The sequence below is a fragment of the Zootoca vivipara genome, chromosome 1 (assembly GCF_963506605.1).
Source record: "Zootoca vivipara chromosome 1, rZooViv1.1, whole genome shotgun sequence".
NCBI classification, from domain to species: domain Eukaryota; kingdom Metazoa; phylum Chordata; class Lepidosauria; order Squamata; family Lacertidae; genus Zootoca; species Zootoca vivipara.
The window spans coordinates 20,941,256-20,962,093 of record NC_083276.1 but is presented as its reverse complement, the minus strand read 5'-3'; the positions used below and the strand labels follow the sequence as shown (position 1 = coordinate 20,962,093).

The following is a 20,838-nucleotide window of genomic DNA, read 5'->3' as shown; positions in this document are numbered from 1 at the left end:
TGTACATTTGAATATCTACTTGCCATTATTCTGACTATGTTTCTGCTTTCAGAGCTAGTTATTACTTACATTATTACAAAAAACAGTAATAATTGAATGCAGTGACAATAATTTATGATAATAAAGAGTGGACACATAGTCCTACAGATACAACCGGCCCTTTGAGGGTGACCAAACTGCTGATGCGGCCCCCGATGAATTTGAGTTTGACACCCCTGCCTTACACAATGGCTATGCTTTACCTCCAATATCAGAGGCAGTGTGCCTCTAAATCAGGCATCCCCAAACTGCGGCCCTCCAGATGTTTTGGCCTACAACTCCCATGATCCCTAGCTAACAGGACCAGTGGTCAGATGTGATGGGAACTGTAGTCCAAAACATCTGGAAGGCCGAAGTTTGCCTGCTCTAAATACTAGTTGCTGGGAATCACAGGGGGCAGAATCCTGTTGTGCTCATGTCCTGCTTGGGAGATTCCCAGAGGCATCTGGTTGGCCACTGTGAGAACAGGGTGCTGGACTAGATGGGTCACTGGACTGATCCAGCAGGGCTTTTCTTGTGTTCTTACTGTTCACACTCTCATACAATAGACCTGAGACACATGTTCCAAAAAGGTTGATGACTACTGTGGTATAACTTTAGCTTAGAGTGGTTGTTTTGAACTGATGCCACTAGTCTCTGGGAATTGATTTGTGCCTCCACACTCCAAATTCTGTTCAGTTCATCTAGTGGAGGGAAGAATTTGTCCCCGAACTGCCTATAATAAATTGAGACCTGTTTTTCCAACTGCCTAGATATTTCAAGATTGCCCAGAGATGGTGTATCTGAATATATGGCCTATTGCAGCAGGGTAACAATCTAAAATTATCTTCTAATATTCTCCAATGTCGCAAGCACCTTCTGGAGAGCCAAGTGCCTCACATCTTTCCTAGCCCAAATTTTTCCATATAAAAAACTAACTGATTTTAAAGCCCTGAATTGGTGCTGTCTAGTGAGGAAATGGATGCAATTTATGGTTGCCAGTTAAGCTTTTTTGTTGAACTTTTGTTGAATACTGCCTGTATAGTACATTCAATAAGATGAGTAAAACCGAGATCAGCGTAAACTAAGTGAAAGATTGTATTTTTCTAGTTTGACTAAACTAGAAAAAGCTGGATAAAAAGTGGGTAAGAAGCTTGCGGAATAATCAGGTGCATTCATTCCCCCTTGTAACTCAAACCATCTCTGTAGTCTCAGAAAATTTCCTGTCCCTCCATTCCACTAAAGCTCAGCTGACATTTACAAGATTCACATTTCTGGAAGCAAAGTAGAAGCTAGGGCATGACACACACTGGAGTGAATAAGAATACTAGGAGCTAATGTGCCTCAAGTCTACTTGACTATGTGAATTTTTATTTTCTGGCATCCACTTCAATTCTTAAAAGTTAGAAAATAAAAGAACTAAGTGAATTATTAGTGTGATTGAAGAGACAGAGATTTCTTATTTTTGCCTATAAGATAAAACAGCACCAACCCCTTCTTCCTTGCAAGACCAGCCAAAAGGCATATTTACCTCTTATAACTTTGTTCTAATTACATGCATGACTAGATGTGCTCTTTCATCTTTCCATGTCAGAGAAAATTATCTGTCTCAAAGATTAAGTCTGTATATGGTATATATTAACCCCTCAGCTCACAAGATCTATGCAAAGGAATTTTAGTTTCACTGAGGCCATATTTATTTCTATAGTACCCCATCTATATTTCTATGACACTCCATCTATGTTTCTATAGCAGAAACATCTTTAGCAGAAACACACCAATTTATAACTGGGTTGCCAAACAGCAGTACAATGGGTAAATATTTCTTAAATGAACCCATTCCCCACAAGCAAACAATTTTAACACTTCATTAATGCTACAGGCAACACCCACACCCACACACCTGTGTACACCCTACTAAAAAGTCAATGAAATGAATTCTTAATACCTTTTCTACTATTTCATGTTACACAATGCCTACAGTATACAACCCAAGTTTCCTTAAGTAGAGGGTGCCATTTCTCTGCTTAAAAATCTAAATGTTCCTGAATTTTGTCCTATGCAAATCCTGTATGTGGGTGCCAATGCATTCTTGCATTTATCTCCATTATGTGATCTTTCACTGTTCAGCTCTCCAAATATCTTTTTATATCACCCATTAACACTTAAAAGACTGGGGATCCTATTTACAGCCCAGTTCTCTCTACACACACACACACACACACACACGGTCTTTACTAGACAATATGGAGCAGAGTTCCATTCAGATACTACATTTCTTCAAGTTGCATTTCTGGCAGGATTGGAACTAAACACATGTAATCCTTGGCAGATGTGATAGCGTTCACGCAGTGTTTCATGGATATCCATAGACACTGGCCTCTCGTAATTAATTTTAACTATGTTTGAAGATTGCTTAAACTAAAGATTCCTTCACAAATTTTAACTTTCACAGACACTGCATGGCTCAAAACATGTGTGAACACACTGCAAAACTGTCAATCAGATCACAGTTTGCCTTTATTTATTCTCTAACCCCATAACAAACTCCTGCAACCAGAATGAAGGATTCACGGAATATGCAAGTCTAGAGTTGGTTACTCATTTAGCATTTTAAGCTTATTAGACTATTATTTCCTTTTTATAAGTATTTATATATTTATGTAGCACTTACTACCAAGATGGTCACAAAAGTGGCTTTCAAAAATAAATATACACACAGAAATTGAAAAGCCACGTACGATATAATATAGAAGCATGGAAAGCATCGGGGGGGGGGGGGGGAGAGAGAGCTCCTTTCAAAGTTTATCACTTGTACCAAAAAGGGGTTGCAAGGTTTTAACCAAAGGCTACTTCTGTCTTTCAATACCGCGAGGCTGCAAGTGTGCCAGTGTACCCAGCACACTGACCCTGTAATGGTATATGTTTTATGATTTCATCATATTCATTTTCTATAGGTTGGACATTTATATCTGTTGTTTAAGCATGGTCAATGTCCAGAGAAGATGCAGCTCACCAATGTCTGGAGGTCCAGAAGTTCCCTACACATGCACCATAGTGTTTTGTTGCATTTGAATTGCTCATCAGCTATCAAAGATAATCTTGGCCTGGTTTTAAAAGCCTGTATGACAACAAATGACATCATTGTTGTAAGTGATTCAGTACTCAAGTACCCATGACTGTGGAACAAATGTCCAACACACCACTTTAAAAAGGAAACTATATTTACAATCAATGTTATAAGCAACCAAAGGAATTCACTGATCAAGAAAACTGAATTACTTAGCAGTTCCATCTTCTACATGTCTACATGGCAATTGAGCTCTTACTGAACTACATCCAATTTAAGTAAAAATATATGCTTCACATTAATATTGTGATGGCATAGTTCACAAAATAATTCTTTCCAAATCTCAAAATTCCAGAACTGATGCAACCAAAATTAAAGCCCTTTATGTCCCACTTATTTTGATGGTAAAGTTAAACAGTAAACATAGCTAGTTACAGGTGGGTAGCCGTGTTGATCTGACGTAGTCGAAACAAAAAAGATAAAATTCAAAATATTTTTTAAAAATAAATTTAAGAAATCCTTCCAGTAGCACCTAGAGAGCAACTAGTTTGTCATAGCACACGAAAGCTCATACCTATGACAAACTTAGTTGGTCTCTAGGTGCTACTGGAAGGAATTTATTTTATTTTTTTAGTAAACATAGCTGATTTTGACTGATTTGTGGCTAATCCACTGAAGTCTGTGCATAGGGCTCTTTACAGACACCTGGTCACCAATGGGAAATAAGACATTTCTACCATTTGCAGAGGATCATCTGGCTTGTCTTTTGCAGTGCTACTATGATCTTTAAATAGATAAACTTAATTTCAACTGAACAGTGTGGTCACTTGATCACCAGCTAAACTTCCCAGTTCTGCTTATCTTCTCAGAGTGTTCAAGTCACTTTCCTACTCTAGTTTTCTTCCATCCTGTGAAATGAAAACAATTCCTAGTCCATGTAAGAAGTACAGCTGTATACTTGTACAGCTCAAATACAAAGTCATCTCAACTGTCTTGCTTGCATAGCCAATGAATTTAGGTTTGGGAGCTGCTAAACTCTTCAGAATAAATACCTAGAAACTGACCACTTTGTGCATTCTATCATCGCAAAGCAATATTTCTCAAGCTGTCAAGGAGACCCCTTTATAAACAGCAAGGTGGAAATTGATTTACAAGTCGTACTTGAAAAAAGACAATAAACAGTGCTGTCTTGCAAGTTCGAACCAGCCAAATATATTCCATGAGGTTTATAGGCTGGCATGGCTGGAAGAAAGACCAAGATCAATCTCATCCAACATTCATTTTCCAAAGGTTCTGGGAGTTCACAAGTGTAAGGATAAAGTGTAAGCCTCTCCTGTGGCTCCCAGCAACACTTTATCACCAAAACAAACTTGAGCCTCTAGAGCTCAGTTGGTGAGACTGTGGTGCAGATAATGCCAAGGTTGCAGGTTCGATCCCCATATGGGACAGCTGCATATTCCTGCATTGCAGGGGAGTTGGACTAGATGCTGCTCAGGGTCCCTTCCAACTCTACAATTCTGAGATTCTGAACATGGTAGTTCTCAATAAAAAAAAATTCCTTCCAGTAGCACCTTAGAGACCAACTAAGTTTGTCATTGGTATGAGCTTTCGTGTGCATGCACACTTCTTCACATGAAAGCTCATACCAATGACAAACTTAGTTGGTCTCTAAGGTGCTACTGGAAGGATTTTTATTTTATTTTGTTTCGACTACGGCAGACCTACCTGTAACTAGAACTATGGTAGTTCTATTTAGCTAGCATGGCTAACAGCTACCATTAAGCCTGTCTTACACTGTTCTTTTTCTAATCCTTTTTTCAAAGCTACCACATGTTCTGCAAGTGCATTCTGTACATTAATTATGTGTTCTTTCATCTGCCCTAAACTGATTTTACTGGTTGACCCCAAGATCTGTCTCACAAGCTGGAGAAACAACTTCTTTCCTCCACAGAGGTTAAAGGAGTGCGAATCTGTGTCTCACTACAAAAACCATAGCCTCTTTTAGCCTTTTCTCACAATCAGTTTAAGCCCCCTCAGGACATGTGAAGTTAAGATTTCTTGGCCTAATGTATATCACTTCACACTTGCATTTAATCTCATTTGTTATTCTGCTGCCCATTCATCCACTGTGTAGAGATCCTTTTAGAGCTCTTCACAGTCTGTTTTGTGTTACCGTACACCACCTTGGCTGTCTCTTAGTGAAGACCGAGGTCATTGGACCTGAGCGACCGCAGCCCTGCCCACCATGAAACCACCATTGGCAGGACTGACAGCAACAGCAACACATTATGTTTATTAAGAAACTACTTGCTTAAGGTAATATTTTATTCTCTTGCTAATTTCGCTGTTTTAAATGTGCATTCTGCACTTGACCTCCTTTGCAATGTTTTATTTTGAAACCTTAAGTGAAAATTTTAGTTTCCTAAAATATTGTAGCAAATGTATAAAGGCAACAACTGTTTTGTGCATGTTCAAAGCATGTGTGACTGTGCACGCACACTTTGCTGCAACCTGGAAGTGGTGGAAATGGGAAGGTAATGGGGCGGGGCAGGCTTATATGTGCTCCGCCAACATGCGCGGGGGTCAGGAAAGCATCCCCATCATTTCCTGTACTTTATATGTGATTTTCTTTTGTAATGTTTGATTCTGGATTGTTTTATTTGATATTGTAATGTAGGTTGTAAACTGCTGTGAGATCCCCACCAAAAAATATAAAGTGGTATAGATATGAAATTATTATTATTATTAATCCTGAATAATTTGGTGACATCTGCAAACTTGGCTGCCTCACTGCTCACCCCTGATTCCAGTTCATTTATGAATAACTTAAATAATTCAGGTCCCAATATGGATCCTTTGGGACTCCATGGTTTATTTGACTCCATTTGCTAGTCATTTTCTGGATGCCATCACATTAGTCCGTTACAGCTACAGAGATTGCATAAAGGCCTATTAAATGTCAGGCTCACAAGATCTGGAGATCGGTATTTCACCTTTAAAAACACATATTTTACAAACGTATTATGTATGGAGCATGGGCTGCACAATGTGACACATAACAGCAACATCCCGTTCCCAAGATACTCAAATGGGCTCCTCGGGGACTGTGTTGGTTTGAAAGCTCATTTCTTGACTTTAAAGGTACTTCCTCATAGGTATGTTAATCCTAACTGCACTGGTGCTAGAGATGAGAAACTCAGAACACTACTGTATATTCCGGCGTATAAGACGACTGGGCGTATAAGACGACCCACAACTTTTCCAGTTAAAATAGTTTGGGATATACTCGCCGTATAAGAAATACGACCCAGCATATAAGACGACCCCCGACTTTTGAGAAGATTTTCCTGGGTTAAAAAGTAGTCTTATACGCAGGAATATACTGTTCTTTGTTTTCTCTTTTCTTCTCCTCGCTTGCCTTACCGAGACGTGCTATTAAACTAAGCTGAAACTGCAAGTATAAAAAAAATATCACTCATTTGGAACAATTTATTGATTTAAGTGCCAGAAAGTTGCCAGGCCAAAGGCTATTTAACCTATAGGTTAAACCAGGCACCCCCAAACTTCGGCCCTCCAGATGTTTTGGACTACAGTTCCCATCTTCCCCGACCACTGGTCCTGTTAGCTAGGGATCATGGGAGTTGTAGGCCAAAACATCTGGAGGGCCGCAGTTTGGGGGTGCCTGGGTAAAACAGATAGGCAGAAAAAGCCAGTGAACCTCTGGCTGGACATTTAATTCTACAGTATTTTAGTTTATTCTGTTTCATTTTATTCTTTTACCTTGCCCTTTATCCATAGCCACCAGAACAGATAAGTTATCAAATTTCTGTATTCCAGGCATATATTAAAGGGTGGGCAGATTTTCAGCTGTCTTAAACCAAGCAAGATGGATGTCAACTAAATCTCCAATGAAAATGTGTTCCATAGATTGCATGCTCTAGCTGAGAATGCCTAATGATTACCTATAGCTCATTGAGCTTCCCACAAGGATGGCACTACCAGCAAGGCATCCTCAGCAGATCCAACGTAACTGGTTGCTGGTATGGAGAGAGGTGTTCTCTTAGGTAAGTGGGGCACAGCCTGTTTAGAGCTCTGTAAGTCAAAACTAAAACCTTGAATTGGTAGCCAGTAAAAACGTCTAAGGGGCAATGTTTTATAGTCTCTCACAGCTGCATTTTGCAGTAGGGGCAACTTCCAAACAGCCTTCAAGGGCAGCCCAAAGTACAGCAAATTGTAATAATCTGAATGAAAAGTTACTAAAGCATAGATCACAATGGCCAGGCTATCCTGGTCTAGGAATAGCTGTAGCAGGTGAACCAGTCACAAATGGAAAGAAACTTTCCACCCTACTGAAGACACCTGAGTCTCAAGTGACAAGGTGGAATCCAGAAGCACCATGAGACTATGGACCTGTCTCATTTTGTTTTGTCTTGGGATGAGCTCAGCGTACTAGCTCAGACCCTGTCACTTTGAAAAATAATTCTCAGTACAAATATGCAACGTTATAGACAAATAAAGGGCACTTTGAAGGAACAAACTCAACAGATAAGATCCCTAGACACATTAAGGACTCCCAGCCCATTAACTAAACATGGCAAATTACGATCAAACACTGTACAGTTCTACAACAATCTGTCAGAATTGTTTTAGAAGCACATAGCTGAGAGACTAGACTGTTTTGACAAACACATTTCATTATGTCTGTCTGCATTCTCTTTAAAGAGTTTTAAAGCAAGGAAACCAACTCCAGACCTTTAATATATTAGGTTTAAAGCCGACACTTATAACTACTGATGTTTTCCTAAAGTCAAAAACAGAATGGCTGGAGGAGTTCAGCCAGTTCTGAAAATTATAGTTCTGTCAGCTCCGAGGACTGTAGTGATAAAGTCCTGTGACACTCACAAAATATCTTGCAAGGAAGGGTCAGATTCTAAAGCATTTGCAACACAATCCTACACATGTCTACTTAGAAGCAAATCCCACTGGATTTAATGGTGCTTACTCCCAGGTATGCATAATGCTAAATATTCAAGTCATGATTCATTAAGGAAAAGACATTACAAGATGTGCAGACTACAACAACAACAATAATAATAATAATAATAATAATAATAATAATAATAATAATAATAAATTATTTATACCCCGCCCATCTGGCTGGGTTTCCCCAGCCACTCTGGGTGGCTTCCAACAGAAAAATTAAATACAATAATGGATTAAACATTAAAAGCCTCCCTAAACAGGGCTGCCTTCAGATGTCTTCTAAAAGTCTGGTAGTTGTTTTTCTCTTTGACATTTGATGGGAGGGTGTTCCACAGGGTGGGTGCCACTACCGAGAAGGCCCTCTGCCTAGTTCCCTGCAACTTGGCTTCTCACAACGAGGGAACTGCCAGAAGACCCTCGGTGCTGGACCTCAGTGTCCGGGCAAAACGATGGGGGTGGAGACGTTCCTTCAGGTATACTGGACCAAGGCCATTTAGGGCTTTAAAGGTCAGCACCAACACTTTGAACTGTGCTCGGAAACGTACTGGGAGCCAATGTAGGTCTTTCAAGACCGGGGTTATGTGGTCTCGGCGGCTGCTTCCAGTCACCAGTCTAGCTGCCGCATTCTGGATTAATTGTAGTTTCCGGGTCACCTTCAAAGGTAGCCCCATGTAGAGCGCATTGCAGTAGTCCAAGTGGGAGATAACCAGAGCATGCACCACTCTGGCGAGACAGTCTGCAGGCAGGTAGGGTCTCAGCCTGCGTACCAGATGGAGCTGATAGACAGCTGCCCTGGACACAGAATTGACCTGCGCCTCCATGGACAGCTGTGAGTTCAGAATGACTCCCAGGCTGTGCACCTGGTCCTTCAGGGGCACAGTTACCCCATTCAGGACCAGGGAGTCCTCCACACCTGCCCGCCTCCTGTCCCCCACAAACAGTACTTCTGTCTTGTCAGGATTCAACCTCAATCTGTTAGCCGCCATCCATCCTCCAACCGCCTCCAGGCACTCACACAGGACCTTCACCGCCTTCACTGGCTCCGATTTGAAAGAGAGGTAGAGCTGGGTATCATCCGCATATAATGGTGACTAAACTCTTCTCAAAGATTTTAAGGTAGAGTTCAGAAAAAGCCTATCAGTACTCTTAGGATGGGATGTTTCGGCAGCTGTCCGTTGCAACTGCAGCAGGGAGGGGGAAAGCAGGAGGGGGAAGTGACCAGGCCATATGACTAGCAAAGAGACCAAAGCCAACTCAGCAATATTGCAGCCATATTATTCAGGGTAAACTGCCCTACTGATGAAAGTAACAAGCTCATGCCAGCAGGCATAGCTGTGCCTATTTTGTAGAAAAGCAACCTATGGCACTAGACACTTCTCACAAATGTCAGAATCTGATTCCTCTTCTCTAACATACATGATGTTTAAGACTATTCATACTTGAAAGTGGGAGGAATTTTTCAATTTTTAAAAAAGTGAGAGTTTTAGTAGTCAAATGATCAAAGCTTTTCTTATTTCCCATCCTGTTGCCTTCCCTCTTCCAATTCTACCATCACAAAGTCTCCGCTGGAAAAATCTGTCTTTGAGCACACATGTGGCTGCTTTTCAGCAGCCATCACAACTGGACACAACCAATCAAGTAAAAACCAACATACCAAAGTATTTAAGCTACAAGCAGAGAAAAGGAACTAACAACACTCCATGCCCGAGATGGCTGCAGGACAGCTAGCTGCAAATGATTAAAAATGAGCAATGTAATGTGTTATTGGAAATGCATCAGTAGGTTTTCTTAACAAGACAGGAACTGGTGCTCATGTTCTACATACTGTGTAAGAAGGTTTATGGAACATCTTGGCTGCACCTACAATATGCTTGCGATAAATGCTATATAATCAGCCTGTTGACAACAGAAATATTTACATGGGGTGCTTAATTTGGCAGGGGGCAGTTCCTTATCGAGCACTTTTTTCCAGCCATCTTCTCTTCATGGGAAACTGTGAGTGACAGAAACGTTTTCGCATATGCCAATACTACGAAAAATTGCTACTTAAATGCCATTTTTATCCAGGTTTCTGGCATTCGGGAGCTGAAATGTTCAAAAACGGAGACGTTCGACAACCAAGGTTTGACTGTACTCACTTGCCATGGCAAGTGTGCTGCTGCCATTTTGCTTCCAGTCTTGGAGTTGCAGAGATAGGCAGGGATCATTCTGGCAGGTATGCAATAATCCCTGCCTCTTCCCCAGCTCAAAAGTTGGGAGGAATGCTGAGAGCTCTTTAGCTACTAGGCTGCTTGGAAAACCTCAAATGTACAGTCTGTGTCACCCTTGCCTGCTTTGGATAAGAGGAAAGTAGAAAAAGTTGAAGATTTTTTGCTAATGCGTGACTGAGGTGACTAGGCACTTAGGCAAACCCTACAACACATTTTCCCATCTCAAGTACTCACCTGAGACAGCCAAGCCAACAAGGGGAGGGGCAGCTGACTATAACTTTTTGTTTGACACTGCTAAGGCCAGTCAAGAACTGGGGGCAACTGTTTGAACATGTAGCTTTGGAGGTGGGAGGAAATATGAATGCAAACTGAAAACAGGAGAAGAAACCAAATACTTGTCAAATTAGGATTTTATGGCAGATTATAGTGGCTAAAAGTGTGAGATGCAAGTCAGGAAGTCCCCAGATCAAACGGCCCCTCAACCAGGAACTTACTTAGGCAAAGCATTATTTCAGCATCAACTTCCCATCAGCAACATGGACAGCATACCAGACTACCTTACAAGCCTCTTGGTGGCATACAAATGCCACATGTTTTTAAGAAAAGGTTTTTAAGCAAAGGTTGGGTGGCCATCTATAATGGATGCTTTAGTTGAGATTCCTGCATTGCATGGAGTTGGACTAGATGACCCTCAAGTTACCGTCCAACTCTCTATGTTATTCACAGATATGCCTTTAGAATAATATATTATTCTTATTATTCTTAATACCCTCCCATCTGGCTGGGTTCCCCAGCCACTCTGGGAGGCTTACAGCACATATAAAAATTGTAAAACATCAGACATTAAAAATTTCCCGATACAGAGCTGCCTTCAGAAGAATGTATATTTAAGAAATTCTTCAAAGTAGGAGAGAAGAGGCAGAGAAACAAAAGGTTCCCAGTAATTTGATACCAATGTTTAACTTCTAGGCACAACTGAGAATTTAATCATAGAGGTTTTCAGGATAGAGTTCTGTTCCTACAGCTAAATGACATTAAATGAGTATCAGGTATTTAATTCTGTTCTGACTGTAGATTGTGTAGTCAAGCATACATAAATATTAGTATCAAATTACTGAAAAAAATGTGAATCGGGATGACCTGCTTCCACATTATAATTCAAAATCGTTTGTGATGTATAACTAACATCGGTGTATAAATAAAAATTCAGCTTCAGACAGAAGAAGGCATTCAGTACCCATGACTACCAAACCCATAAAGGTGCTTCTGACGAGGTACCCAACTAGTCTTGCTCCTTGAAACTAAGCAACGTGCATGCCAGCCATCCCCTTTGGCCTTTATACACTTGGTGCCTGTCTAAAGGGAATCTAGCCACAAACATCCATGTTGTCTAGGGCCCCCTATATTCCGACACTGACTGCATGTCACCTGCATCAAGGCTGATGCCTACAGAACAAGACTAGTTCATATTGAACAAATGAAGAGGACTGATAGGTTTTCAAGTTTTTTTTATCCTGTGTGTTTAATACGATGCTGAAACCATGAGCTCCAGATAATATTTAGCACTTTTGGCTGTAAACGTTGTTCCCTCCATGGGAAAAAGCACCATCCTTTTACACAGGTTTTCTACTTCTGGGCAGATAGCTAATAACACATAACACACCTTAGCATTATTTTGGATAGGCACAAATTTCTCCTGCGCTTTGGCAAACTATATTTTTCATGCATTGAAGATCTGTCATGTATGTAGGACAGGTTCTCTGTATTGTGGCCCATAGTGGTAAAACTGCTGTTCCAGCAATCTAAGTTTGGCAGTTAATTGTTTGACAAGTGTTGAAGTTTTTAAAAGATGTCCACAATTAACTACTCTAAATTATCTAGTTAATTAAGACACAAGTCACAGAGTTAGAAAGTACAATTCACATTAAAAATGAATTAGATAACAGCCCACACAGATCAAGAATCACTTCTGTTTTTTGTAATCACAAGCCCATATCTCCTAGAAACACAGGGAGCTGCCTTATACTAGGTCAAACTATTGATCTGTCTGGCCCAGCATTGTCTGCTCACTTACAGTAGCTCCCTAGAGTCTTAGGAAAGGAGAGAGGACTTTTCCATCACCTATTTCAACTGGCTTTAACTTATTGTCTCAGTAAAAAAGGAACAAAACAAAGAGAAGCTTATCTGTGAAGCTCAGAAATCCAAACAAAAATCCCAGTAGTTGGAAAAGTTATACGTATTAAATACATGTTGGGGTATTTTAACCGTTGCCCAATTTTATAAAGGAAACTGCCTTCATAACCATTTGCTGAAAATAGTATAAAAATATTCCAAATAAAACAGTGCAATAGTGTCATGATTTTAAATTCAACTCATGTATTTGAGAATGTGATTCACTGGGTTGTAATCCAATGAAGTTGCCCTATTAGTGCAATGCCTTCAATTTGCAGAACCGAACATCCCCTCTCTCCCTCTCCTTTTCTTGTTACTCTCCCCATCTGCTATAGAGGACTGGGGTAACCCTCAGAACAGAATTGGGGGAGGGGAGGGAGGGCAAGTTTCTTTGGGCAACAGGGCCGGCTCATCATAGACCCCCGGTGGCGCAGGGCACCATGGCGCCGGCCCGCCAGGAGGGCGCTTTGAGCTGCACCTGCCCGCTGGCCCGCTGCGCAGCTGCGCGCGGCGCCCACCTGCTCACCGCGCTGAGAAACGGGGCGGAAGGGCGCCGGAGAGATCGCGTTGTGTCTGCCTGCCCGCCCGCCGCGCAGCAGCGCCGCACCCACCCGCCCACTGCGTTGGGAAACGGGGCGGAAGGGTGCCGGAGAGATCCGGCGCACCATGGCAACAGGGGCGCTTAAGACGGCGCTGTTGGGCAAGCAGAAGTCCATGCACCAACAGGGCAACTTCACTGGATACAACCCAATCATTTGAACATTTGAATTTGGCAGTGCCAAGTCTATTATTCATTCCAACTGATTAATGCTGGGCCACAGCTTTCAGTAAAATTAACAGACATGCAATATTATTTGAAGTGTTGAAAAATATATTTAAAAGAAATTTTTTGATGAATTCTACCTGACTTGAGGCAAGGTTCCAATATGCAAGCTTGGCGAAAAGTGAACTTTCACTTCTCAAGCGTATGTAATTATCAGCTGACATTTATAGTCATTGAACCTTCCTAAAACATTAATTTTAGCTCAACTAGTTTGATTATATTTCAGTCAACTGAAATTAATAGCTGTTTTTAGAAACATCTAAAGATCTGCCACTTCTACTGTCATACCAAAAAGAACACAAACCTAGCCAGACACGCAACACGTCCATCATCATGGGTTGTATACTTCTACTTATGCAATGCCTGGCACCAGATTCTTCCTAATCTCCCTTATCTACTGGAGCAGCCCCTCCAAAGAGACACTCCTGAGGAATTGGGGGGGCGCTCCATACAGAAGGTAAGGTGACTGGCAAAAGGACAAATGGAAAACCACCAACCTTATGCAACTAAATTAAACTCTTCCAAAATGGGTAAATACAAAAATGGGTATTTAATTACTCATATCACAGTACAAGAGCAGATTCATTTTAATTATTTTATAGTACATGGTATTTTACAAAACAAAAGGACTGGCCTCTACCCTGAGTAGCTGACAAGGCAACTTTTGACAGCAAAAGGATAGGAATATGAGACATCGTTGCTGTTGTTGTTTCCTGCCTTTTTCCCTGATGGCACTCTAGGCAACTTACAGAACCACTACAGTTTCAGATGGTGGTGAAAAGAGCTGCAGCCAAACATTTAACAGAAACGGTGAATTTTAAGACAGGTACTAAAGGAAGAGAGGTGACAAAAGTGACATGGAAAGGTGGACCAGGCAAGAGGGAAAATACCGTAACAGAGGACAGAGTCCATTAAAAGGATGGAAGAATCTGCAATGGCAGAACCTGAAGGAAACAGGATAGGAAATAAGAACAAAGAACTAGGGTGGGGCAGTAAGTGCAGAGCTTTAAAGGTAAGGCAAAAGAAATTGTTCTGGATTCAGAATATGACCTGTACAGGGATTTGAGCAGGGGTATTATATGTTGCTTGCAATGTAGTGCACACCCTGAGTACATTTTCAAGTAGGAAGGTAGAAAAGAAAATATTTAAATAAACAAGGTAGCTCAAAACAGTCTCAACAGTGAGAATGGAGAATAACCTGGACATCAGAATCTCAAATAGAGGTGAGACATATGATAAAGGAATACCAGAAAACGTTTTCCAGCAGTCAAGGTGAGAAAAAACCAGAGCAAGGACTAGAGTTCAACAAAGGGAACAAAAAGCAAGTTGTCAATATTTGTTGTGCTATACAGGGGGAAGAGACATGATTCAGTAACAGACTGAATATCAGGAGCAAAAGACATGTTTCTGGGTCCGAATAGGATTGATGCCAATGCATACAGAAGAAAGGAAAGTTTAGGAAGCCTGGGGGAGCTGTTTGAGATAGTGATGGGGAATACCTAGGGAGGAACAGACAAAACAGCCAGAGATAAAGAATTGGATACCTGGAGAGGTATAATTGGGTGTCAATACACAGGTAATACAGAAAAACTAAGTATTTTGTTTTGTGTCAACTGGGGTGGGAAACTGGATCAGGCTGGAAGGTCAGATCCAGAAATAGTCAGTCCTCTGCGGGTCACCTTGACAGGTGGGACGATATTTTTGTTGAATTGATTTTTGTTCCAAGAATTTGTATATGTGTGTTTTATTCTGTTTTCATCATATATACATACACTTAATGAAGTGATAATAATAATAATAATAATAATAATATCCAATGCCTGTTGGGCATAATTAGGCCTATAGGGAAAGAGTATTCCCCACCATTGGTGTGAACAGAGCTGCAGGAGTCCAGGAGTAAAATGCTGATGAAACCCAACCAGGAGAAGTAAGCAAGGTGTTGTATCACCAGTGGAACATTTGTTTTGGCAACTTCTTGTCACCCTTTTGGGGTGGGGAACTGCTGTACCTATCCACCACCATCAAAAAGAAGCCAAAGACAGATTTTAAAAATCTTAATATAGAGCTCATCAAGGTAAACCAGAAGAATTATTAGGATAAAGGTCACTCCTTGTCAGATCTTCCACAGTCACAGACTTCTTTGTGTACACTTAAAAACAAAGGGCGAATACTACATATACCGTAGATATATGATATATACTATCATACCGTAGATAGTTCAGTTTGTTTGAGCGTGGTGATAGTATATATGATATATACTATCATATACCGTAGATAGTTCAGTTTGTTTGAGCGTGGTGCTGATAAGGTTGCAGGTTCAATACTGTATGGGATGACTGCATAGTCCTGCATTGCAGGGGGCTGGACTAGATGATCCTCAGGGTCCCTTCCAACTCTACAATTCTGTGATTCTATAATATCAACTCAACAAGGAAACAATATTGTGCCCTCAATAGGGTACTGCAGCCATTATGTGGCAAACCTTAGCACATATTATGCTGTGGAAAACTGTATTTTAGCTTAACCTATACCCCAGAGAGGTTGAGAGAAGTAGAAGAATTTTTTAAGCATTTCGTGCACCGAAAAGAATAATAGAAGTGAACAGAAATGAATCTGAACTTTGCACTTCCATATCATTAGCCAAGCAAACGATCACGTATAATGTTCTGAATTACATCATGTGAAAAGCAGTGAGATCAACACTTCAATCAAGTTATCAGAAATGCTATTCACAGCAGGCACAGAGCTCGTATCCCCCCCAAAAAACTTGCAAGAGCAATGGTTTTGAACTTGGCTAGGGCAGTGGTAGGGAACCTGTAGCCTACAGGCCTCACATAACCTCTGGGAATATAATCTTGAGGGGGAAATAAGTGTTTTCAAACAAATATCTAATAATTGGAGAGGAAAATCCATAATTTGCTGATGCAATCTGCCACACTGAACTAGTTTCCCATCCCTGTTGTACCATGCAGCCTTGCAATAAGTGGTTGGAAAGACAAATGGATGTACCAGTACTGTACTCCTTTGTTGTCCCATCACAGTTTACCCAATCATCTAAATGGTGTTTGTCTAGGTTAGAGAAGCCTATTACTACTCTTCTAGGTTGTTGCTGCTGCTGTTGTTGTTTTAAAAAAGCTTTATCCAGCGGCAATTCCAGAACAGGTCTGGTACAGAGAGTTCCATGTGAGCACGTATTTACTCCTCTCCCACCTCCCCTACTACTAGTTTTCTCTAACTGTAAGAACATAAGGGTCTGACTTCTGTTTCAAGTGTATCTGAAGAAGTGTGCATGCACACGAAAGCTCATACCAAAATAAAAACTTAGTTGGTCTTTAAGGTGCTACTGAAGGAATTTTTTTATTTTGCTTCGACTCAGACCAACACGGCTACCTACCTGTAAGAACATGAGAGCCTGCTGGATCAAACCAGGGGTCCAGCTAGTCCAGCATCCAGTTCTCACAGTGGCCAACAAGATTCCTATAGGAAGCCTGCAAGCAGGACCTGCATGCAACAGCAGTCTCTCCTTCTATAGGTTAACCTGACATCCAAATTGGCAAACTATAGTTAATGCTAACCTCTAAAACCATTGTTTGCAAACCTATTTCAAATCGTAACTTCAAACTGTGCTTTGGAGGCAAGCTATAACCATTGTTTGGCAATTCATAACAACAAGAGACTGAGATGAGATATGATAGCCATCTTAAAATATCTCAAGGGCTGTCACATGGAAGATGAAGCAAGCTTGTTTTCTCCTACTCGGGGGGGGGGGGGGTAATGACTCGAACCAATGGCTTCAAGTTACAAGGAAGGAAATTCTGACTAAACATCAGGAAAAACTTTCTGATATTAAGAGCTGTTCTACAATGGAACGGTCTCCCCTAGGGAAGTTATGGAATCTCCTTCCTTGGAGGTCTTTAAGCAGAGGTTGGATGGTCATCTGTCATGGATTTAGCTGCGATTCCTGCAGTGCAGGGGGGTTGGACTAGATGACCCTTGGGGTACCTCCCAAATCTACAATTCTATGATTCTATGAAATCAGGAATGAAGGAGCATGAAAAGCTACAAGAGTGTTTCCTATCACCAAACCATGGGTAAGCACTATCTCTGAACGGAGTTGATATGCTGTGTTTGTTAAAAAGCTCTTTGGACACACTTTTCTCAATGGTCTACTATCAGAAATAATTTCATGGCAACAAATTCCTACCTATGAAACAAATGTGCTTTGGTTTAACAAACAAGAACTTGTTTAGTAGAAAAAGAGTTACTAGATCTTAAAAAAATTATCCACCATGTAAAATGCACTCAATTACTCTGTTACACAGGAGGTGAGAGAATTAATTAACATTTGTAGAGAGCTACCACGTCTTCAATAAATATATCAAACCTCTAATATAAAAAAACACATTAAATCAATCTGTATCTAGGGAGCACAGACAAAGTGGCCACTAATAAATGCAGACTACAAAGGGAGCAAGAATTGCAGCAACACAAAGCACAGCTGCTTTCACTGAATGAAATATTTTAACTACTTCCAATAAATTACAATGAAAAATGCTACTGGTAATTGTGTTATCCACTACACACCCAGAAAAAAAATCATGTTGCAGCAAAATTTATTCAGTACAAGAGAAATGAACTGTATCATCATCATTCTATTCCAAAAGGTGTTTATATCTGCAGTCTGCATCTATAAGCCTTCCCGGCTTTTCTGGATGCTAACAGCATAATAGCCCGCTTTTCTGTATTGCCTTTCATGCTTGAGAATCTCAAGAGCCTACAGAGAGTCTGCCTCTGATACGGATGAGAAACTTTGCGCAAAATGAGAAAAGTCACCCTAAAACCTTGATTCAAGGAAGAAAAAATTATTATGTGATCACAGAACAAGAAAGCTCTATAGACAAAGATAGGATTAATCCAGTGACATAAGTGTACTACTACAGTGTGACCTTTGTGAAAAATTAGCTGATCCCAGAGATCCTGAAACAAATGAAATTGTAGCACTAGAGCTCCATATATATTGCACCTCACCAGTGAGAGAATAGTAAAAAACATAGAAAAAAATAAAAAAATAAAAAATCTCAGTCTCTATAAGGCAAGACCCTCTCAAGCATCAATGGGGATGGGGACTTCAGTTTTTCAGTCCTTCTGAAGTCCACAACAGGCAGAAAAGCTTTAAGTAAGATTCTCTACACTACACTTTGGACTGTAATTGATTACTACATGGTACATACTAAATGATTTCTAATCACTGAACTCAGCAGTTCCTCTCCATGGTGTGGTGTATTGATTCAATCTCTATCCCAACTTTTAATTAGTGATGGCTAAGTCTGCTAACAAACAAAAAAAACCTAACAAATACTGCACAAAGTAAGAGATCAACAACTTCCATATCCATTCCAAACTCCACCAGCAATTTTCAGATAAACTCTATCCTACCAGTCTTTGCACTGCCATCTAAACTTTCTCAGTTTAGAATCTTGCCCTCTCTGGAGAGAGAATACCCAGGCTGTGATGTGAAATGGTTGTTATTACCACAAAGCTGTTAAGCAAGACCATTATTGTACCATACACATGCAAAAATAATGAGGTGTCATCTAGAAGAAACACATTTACCTTTGTCAGGGAGGTTAAAAGAATAAACTCGCTCCAAGTAAACACTGAGCTGTCTACTTTTTTTAAAAAAACAATTTATCACTCATTTCCACAACTCTAAAAAGCAAAATAAAAATAAAATAGAAAAATTCCTTCCAGTAGCACCTTTGAGACCAACTTCTTCAGATACCTGAAGTGTGCATGCACACGAAAGCTCATACCAATGACAAACTTAGTTGGTCTCTAAGGTGCTACCGGAATAAATTTTTCTATTTTATTTTTATTTTGTTTCAACGGCAGACCAACAGGGCTACCTACCTGTAACTAAAAAGCAAACCTGAAGTGAGAAGTAATGAGTGGCTTAATGCTTCTGAGCTTAAATCCACAGGAAAAAGAACAAATGAATGCATTTTGGATACACACATCCAGAACACACAAATCACACATGGAATCTTCCATGCCAGTTCTTTGCAGACTTAACAGCACAATCATGTCTGTGTTTATTCAGAAATAAATCCCACTACGTTCAATAGGGCTTAGTCCAATGTGCCTGTGTTAAGGCTACAGACTTCTTCAGACAGACGAAAGAATGCAGCGGGCGCAGGATCTTCCTGTGCTGCGATGTTATTATTATGGAAGGCCCCACTACACTACAAATCATATCCTTTTGGGAAGAGCTCTCTGCTTTGGCACTTCGGTGCCAACTTAAAAGAGTAAGGAAGAAGAGCCTGTGCAAGTACAAAGCATAGAGAGAGAAAACTTAGACCTAGGTCCACATTCGAACACTATGAATCCCGAATTATTGCAAAGGATACCGAAAAGAGGAAAGTTGTGGAGGGGGAGGGGGAGGAGAGAAAGAAAGAAAGAATTAGCATACCAAACCCTAGTTTAGGATGTCAAATGCTCATGACCCATCTCTCTTTAAAAAAAAAGTAAGGGAGCCGGGCAAAAAAGCAAAGCCCGAGGACGTGAAAGGGAGTGGGGGGGGATGAGCTTGCGGGTCACCCCGGGGAATAGAGAGGCAAAGGAAAAGAAAGAATAAAAAGGCGAAGATAAAAAGGGCGGGCGTTCGCCACAAGTGTAAAAAGAAAGACGCTGTCAAGGAGCGCACCGCCGAGGCTCCAAAGTGTGCCTGGCGAAGTAAAGTGGCCGTCGGAAGAGAGGCGAGCGCTCGCCCGGAGCCTCGGGCATTTGTGGGGTCGCCTGTCTCCCCAGACTCTCGCCTGGGTTTCGAGGGACGGAAGCACCGGGGTGGAACTCACTGCCACCCAAACACCGGGGACAGGAGCGCAGGGGCAGGACCCCGGGAGGTGCCTAGAGGCAGCGAAGGGAGGGCGGCGAGGAGGACGGCGGTGGACCGGGGCATCCCCCACAGGGCCCGGGGAAAGGGAGGGGAGATTCGGGGGGCTACATAACACCCCCCCGCTCGCCATACACACGCCTCGCAAGTGCCCCTTTGGCCCCCCTTCCACTCCTCCCTGCTCTCACCGAGCGCGTCTTTCAGCTGCAGCCCGGAGCCTCCATGATCCCCGGCTGGGCAGCAGGGGCCGGCCCGCCTCAGCGGCTCTCGCTACTACCCCCTCCTCGGTCTGCTCCGGCCGCCGCCGCGGCCGCCATTTTGAGCCACAGACTCCGGCCAGACTCGTTCGGGAGGAGGAGGAGGAGGAGCGGGAGAAGGAGGGGGAGGCGGGAGGAGCGAGCACGGAGCATGCGCAGCGTCGCCCTGGACACGTGGTGCGCTGAGGGAGAGAGGGAGGGAAGCGGCGAAGAGAAGTTGCCCGCGAAGAGGCACTGAGTGGGTTCCCGCGCACGTCGGAACGCAGCGAGATGCTTAACGCCGAGTCAGGCCGCTGGTTCTCCGGGGTTTCGGGCAGAGGCGGAGTCTGTCTGTCTGTCTCTCTCCCAGCCCTTCCTGGGGATTGAACGAGGGGCTTCCCGCGCGCAAAGGGCTCGCTCTGCGCGGCTCTTAC

General features: G+C 41.8%; 1 protein-coding gene across 1 annotated transcript in view; it reads right to left on the bottom strand.

Annotated features, from left to right (window-relative positions):
* The window catches only part of BTBD7 (BTB domain containing 7), an 86,938-nt gene extending 66,411 nt beyond the window's left edge, over positions 1 to 20,527 (bottom strand). The window contains exon 1 of the mRNA XM_035107003.2: positions 20,357 to 20,527. The gene's annotated coding sequence lies outside the window, so the exon portion shown is untranslated. The remainder of the gene's footprint in view (positions 1 to 20,356) is intronic.
* Between the last annotated feature and the right edge of the window lie 311 nt (positions 20,528 to 20,838).